Source organism: Loxodonta africana, unplaced genomic scaffold, assembly GCF_030014295.1.
Source record: "Loxodonta africana isolate mLoxAfr1 unplaced genomic scaffold, mLoxAfr1.hap2 scaffold_186, whole genome shotgun sequence".
In the NCBI taxonomy this organism is placed as follows: Eukaryota; Metazoa; Chordata; class Mammalia; order Proboscidea; family Elephantidae; genus Loxodonta; species Loxodonta africana.
Window position 1 is genome coordinate 349,655 of NW_026974930.1, and position 5,836 is coordinate 355,490.

Consider the following 5,836-nt stretch of genomic DNA (forward strand, 5'->3'; position numbering starts at 1 on the left):
TGTGCTCTCCTTTGGCTGAGTGACATCGTGTGTTTCCTAGCAGGTGAAGACATTCGTGGAGAGAGGCGGTTTCCATGCGTGCAGGCAAAGTGTGTGCTGAGATGATGAGTTGCAGGGGAGACCAGGGTGGACTCTCCAGACCCAGAATAGGCCTCTGGCAGGTATGTGTCAATGTTTTCTGCCCATGGCACTCAGCCGGTTATTTGCATAGAATGTTAGGAGCGGAATTAGTAGTCTCCGGAGAGGCTGCCACTTGTCAGCGAGCTTCACCTGGCCAGGTCCCACGGTGATGTCAAGCTTCACCTGGCCAGGTCCGCCCGTGATGTAGCTCCCCAATCAATCACTACTCTCTAGACCTTCCAGATAGACTCCCAGAACTTCTCTCCCCATGGGCAAGCAGTAGAGCCAGAGGCCTTCCCCCTTTGCTCTTTGGTCTCTAGGCCCTCTGTCAGGCACTCCAAGGTGTGAAGTGACAAGGGGGAGAAGGAAGAGATTTCAGAGAACGAAGACAAGCAGAGAGAGACAGAGAGAGGCAAGAGATGCTGAGTGGGGATGCCTTGCCTACTGATATCCTCAGGAAAGTGGGAAAGAGGTACCTGGCGTGCTCTGCCAATGCCCTGAAGCAGTCCGCACCAGGGGCTCCCTTGTGCCTGCGTAGCCTTTCCCGGGGCGTGCTCAAATCCTGTGGCCACTAGGGGTCATAGGTCACAATGGAGGGCCCTGTGTCATCTGCCTGGCGGGCCGGATCTCTGCCATTGGCTCAGTCTTGTCACCAGGCCCATCCCAAGCTCCGCCCACTCTTGCGGTGGGGGGACTGTCTCTATGGTGATGGCAAAGAAGCCTCAGCCCCGCCCACCTGGCCTTCACTTCACCTACCTGGCCCTCTGACCCTCACTCAGACCTCTGGGTTGATAAAAATCAATGTCCGCCAGTGCCCAGGTGTCAGCATCTGGGATAAAGGATTCGGGACCTTGCCTGGGGCAGAAGGCAGCCTAGGTCAGCGGGTAGCTGGAAGTCTAGTGACTTGTGACACTGCTGCCAGTGACAAATGGTGACTCCCACACTCACATATCCCCTGGTGGCAGAATGCTAGTGATGGGTGGAGAAACATCGCTCCGGAGCACACGTTTAATGGGGCACCAGCCAAAGCAAAGGCCAGGGCCAGTAGTGGACGTCGTGGAGCTGAATGGCGAGCCAGTGAAGGGCCCAAGGATCCCTCCTGTATGTGGTGAACAGGTCATCCGTGTCCCCACGTCCATGAACCATTGCACTGCTGGGGCCCAGGCTGCCAGGATTTCGGCCTTGCCTTCGGAGCCCGGCCACATAGGCAGCCTTGCACCGGAGGCGGGGACGTGTAGACAGCAAAAATTTGGAAACTGGCAGTGTTTCCTCGATTTCCCTGGCATCGGCCTCTTTGAGCGGCTTGCTTTTTTTCCTGGTAGGATAGGGCCCTGACGGAGAAAGGCAGGATTACGTGTGCAGGAAAGGTGTGTGTTGAGAGGGTGACGACGTTGAGACCACGTTGGGATCTTTAGTCCCAGGAAAGGCCCCTGGCGGGTGTGGGTCAATGTTCTCTACCCATCCCCCTTGGCGGGGGGAGGTTTTCACCATACAAAGCAGCAGCGCAATTATTCGTCGCCGGAGAGGTTGCATCTGCCCACAAGCTCCACCTGGCCAGGGTCCGCCCCTACTGTATTGCTCGTGTCAGTCAACAGAAGCTAAGACCTTCCAGAGAGACTACCTGCTATTCTGTCCCCACGGGGAAGCAGTACAGCCAGAAGCCTCCCCCGTTCCATCTCTAGGCTCTCTCTCAGGCCCCTCATACTTGTGATGTGTCTCAGGGGTAGAATGAAGAGATTCCTCTGAGTGAACACATACGTGAGAGGCCACAGATGCTGAGGAAGGGCGCCTTGCCTAGTGATATCCTAGCGTAAGTGGAAAAGAGGTACCTGCCTGCTGTCCCAGTGTGTCGAACGTGTTCACATCAGGGGTTGCCTACTGTGAAGTTATTCCCTGGGTGCCCTGGATTTTGTGGCCAAAGACGCAAGGGGCCGTTGTCTGTCCATGGGTAAAATGGAGGGCTCTGCGGAACTGGCCGGTTAGGCTGGACCTCTCCTATTGGCTGAGTGTTTGTGACTCGTCCCCGTCCGAAGTTCCGCCCAGCCTTCCGGTGGCTGTCAGCATGGTGATTGGGAAAGAAGCCTTAGGCCCCACACTCAGCCCTCACCTGGCCTACCTGGCCTCTTTCCCCTCATCTAGACCGCTGTGTGGATGAAAGAAAGGATGTCGGCCAGTGAGCACGTGTCCTGATTTCCTTGGAAGGATTAGGTTCCTTGCCTGGGCAGAAGACAGCCAAGGTCAGCCTGAGCCTAGACACCTAGTGACCTGTGACACTGCAGCCAGTGATAGATGTTGATGTCCACGCTCAGGTATCCGCAGGTGGCGGATTCAGTGTGGTGGGAAGAGAAGTGGAAGTAGAGATGACACACTCAGGAGGGCACAGGCCAAAGGTCAGGGAAAATAGCTGAGGTCGTGGAGCTCTAGCGGAGCCAGTCTAGGGCCCAGGCCTCCCTGCTGTACGAGGCAAAGAGGTGATCCATATGCCGCCATCCGTAGATTCTGGACGGCTGGGGCCCTGGATGCCCGGATTTCGGCCTCGTCCACCGAGAAGTGACGCACATGCAGTGTGCCACCGGAGGCTGTGGAGCAGCAGAGGGCAAAATCTTGAAAATGGGGGCTTCAGTTGACTTGGCCTGTGCTCTCCTTTGGCTGAGTGACATCGTGTGTTTCCTAGCAGGTGAAGACATTCGTGGAGAGAGGCGGTTTCCATGCGTGCAGGCAAAGTGTGTGCTGAGATGATGAGTTGCAGGGGAGACCAGGGTGGACTCTCCAGACCCAGAATAGGCCTCTGGCAGGTATGTGTCAATGTTTTCTGCCCATGGCACTCAGCCGGTTATTTGCATAGAATGTTAGGAGCGGAATTAGTAGTCTCCGGAGAGGCTGCCACTTGTCAGCGAGCTTCACCTGGCCAGGTCCCACGGTGATGTCAAGCTTCACCTGGCCAGGTCCGCCCGTGATGTAGCTCCCCAATCAATCACTACTCTCTAGACCTTCCAGATAGACTCCCAGAACTTCTCTCCCCATGGGCAAGCAGTAGAGCCAGAGGCCTTCCCCCTTTGCTCTTTGGTCTCTAGGCCCTCTGTCAGGCACTCCAAGGTGTGAAGTGACAAGGGGGAGAAGGAAGAGATTTCAGAGAACGAAGACAAGCAGAGAGAGACAGAGAGAGGCAAGAGATGCTGAGTGGGGATGCCTTGCCTACTGATATCCTCAGGAAAGTGGGAAAGAGGTACCTGGCGTGCTCTGCCAATGCCCTGAAGCAGTCCGCACCAGGGGCTCCCTTGTGCCTGCGTAGCCTTTCCCGGGGCGTGCTCAAATCCTGTGGCCACTAGGGGTCATAGGTCACAATGGAGGGCCCTGTGTCATCTGCCTGGCGGGCCGGATCTCTGCCATTGGCTCAGTCTTGTCACCAGGCCCATCCCAAGCTCCGCCCACTCTTGCGGTGGGGGGACTGTCTCTATGGTGATGGCAAAGAAGCCTCAGCCCCGCCCACCTGGCCTTCACTTCACCTACCTGGCCCTCTGACCCTCACTCAGACCTCTGGGTTGATAAAAATCAATGTCCGCCAGTGCCCAGGTGTCAGCATCTGGGATAAAGGATTCGGGACCTTGCCTGGGGCAGAAGGCAGCCTAGGTCAGCGGGTAGCTGGAAGTCTAGTGACTTGTGACACTGCTGCCAGTGACAAATGGTGACTCCCACACTCACATATCCCCTGGTGGCAGAATGCTAGTGATGGGTGGAGAAACATCGCTCCGGAGCACACGTTTAATGGGGCACCAGCCAAAGCAAAGGCCAGGGCCAGTAGTGGACGTCGTGGAGCTGAATGGCGAGCCAGTGAAGGGCCCAAGGATCCCTCCTGTATGTGGCGAACAGGTCATCCGTGTCCCCACGTCCATGAACCATTGCACTGCTGGGGCCCAGGCTGCCAGGATTTCGGCCTTGCCTTCGGAGCCCGGCCACATAGGCAGCCTTGCACCGGAGGCGGGGACGTGTAGACAGCAAAAATTTGGAAACTGGCAGTGTTTCCTCGATTTCCCTGGCATCGGCCTCTTTGAGCGGCTTGCTTTTTTTCCTGGTAGGATAGGGCCCTGACGGAGAAAGGCAGGATTAAGTGTGCAGGAAAGGTGTGTGTTGAGAGGGTGACGACGTTGAGACCACGTTGGGATCTTTAGTCCCAGGAAAGGCCCCTGGCGGGTGTGGGTCAATGTTCTCTACCCATCCCCCTTGGCGGGGGGAGGTTTTCACCATACAAAGCAGCAGCGCAATTATTCGTCGCCGGAGAGGTTGCATCTGCCCACAAGCTCCCCCTGGCCAGGGTCCGCCCCTACTGTATTGCTCGTGTCAGTCAACAGAAGCTAAGACCTTCCAGAGAGACTACCTGCTATTCTGTCCCCATGGGGAAGCAGTACAGCCAGAAGCCTCCCCCGTTCCATCTCTAGGCTCTCAGGCCCCTCATACTTGTGATGTGTCTCAGGGGTAGAATGAAGAGATTCCTCTGAGTGAACACATACGTGAGAGGCCACAGATGCTGAGGAAGGGCGCCTTGCCTAGTGATATCCTAGCGTAAGTGGAAAAGAGGTACCTGCCTGCTGTCCCAGTGTGTCGAACGTGTTCACATCAGGGGTTGCCTACTGTGAAGTTATTCCCCGGGTGCCCTGGATTTTGTGGCCAAAGACGCAAGGGGCCGTTGTGAATACTATCTCTCTATGGAGGGCTGTGCGGAACTGGCCGGTTAGGCTGGACCTCCCCTATTGGCTCAGTGTTTGTGACTCGTCCCCGTCCGAAGTTCCGCCCAGCCTTCCGGTGGCTGTCACCATGGTGATTGGGAAAGAAGCCTTAGGCCCCACACTCAGCCCTCACCTGGCCTACCTGGCCTCTTTCCCCTCATCTAGACCGCTGTGTGGATGAAAGAAAGGATGTCGGCCAGTGAGCACGTGTCCTGATTTCCTTGGAAGGATTAGGTTCCTTGCCTGGGCAGAAGACAGCCAAGGTCAGCCTGAGCCTAGACACCTAGTGACCTGTGACACTGCAGCCAGTGATAGATGTTGATGTCCACGCTCAGGTATCCGCAGGTGGCGGATTCAGTGTGGTGGGAAGAGAAGTGGAAGTAGAGATGACACACTCACGAGGGCACAGGCCAAAGGTCAGGGAAAATAGCTGAGGTCGTGGAGCTCTAGCGGAGCCAGTCTAGGGCCCAGGCCTCCCTGCTGTACGAGGCAAAGAGGTGATCCATATGCCGCCATCCGTAGATTCTGGACGGCTGGGGCCCTGGATGCCCGGATTTCGGCCTCGTCCACCGAGAAGTGACGCACATGCAGTGTGCCACCGGAGGCTGTGGAGCAGCAGAGGGCAAAATCTTGAAAATGGGGGCTTCAGTTGACTTGGCCTGTGCTCTCCTTTGGCTGAGTGACATCGTGTGTTTCCTAGCAGGTGAAGACATTCGTGGAGAGAGGCGGTTTCCATGCGTGCAGGCAAAGTGTGTGCTGAGATGATGAGTTGCAGGGGAGACCAGGGTGGACTCTCCAGACCCAGAATAGGCCTCTGGCAGGTATGTGTCAATGTTTTCTGCCCATGGCACTCAGCCGGTTATTTGCATAGAATGTTAGGAGCGGAATTAGTAGTCTCCGGAGAGGCTGCCACTTGTCAGCGAGCTTCACCTGGCCAGGTCCCACGGTGATGTCAAGCTTCACCTGGCCAGGTCCGCCCGTGATGTAGCTCC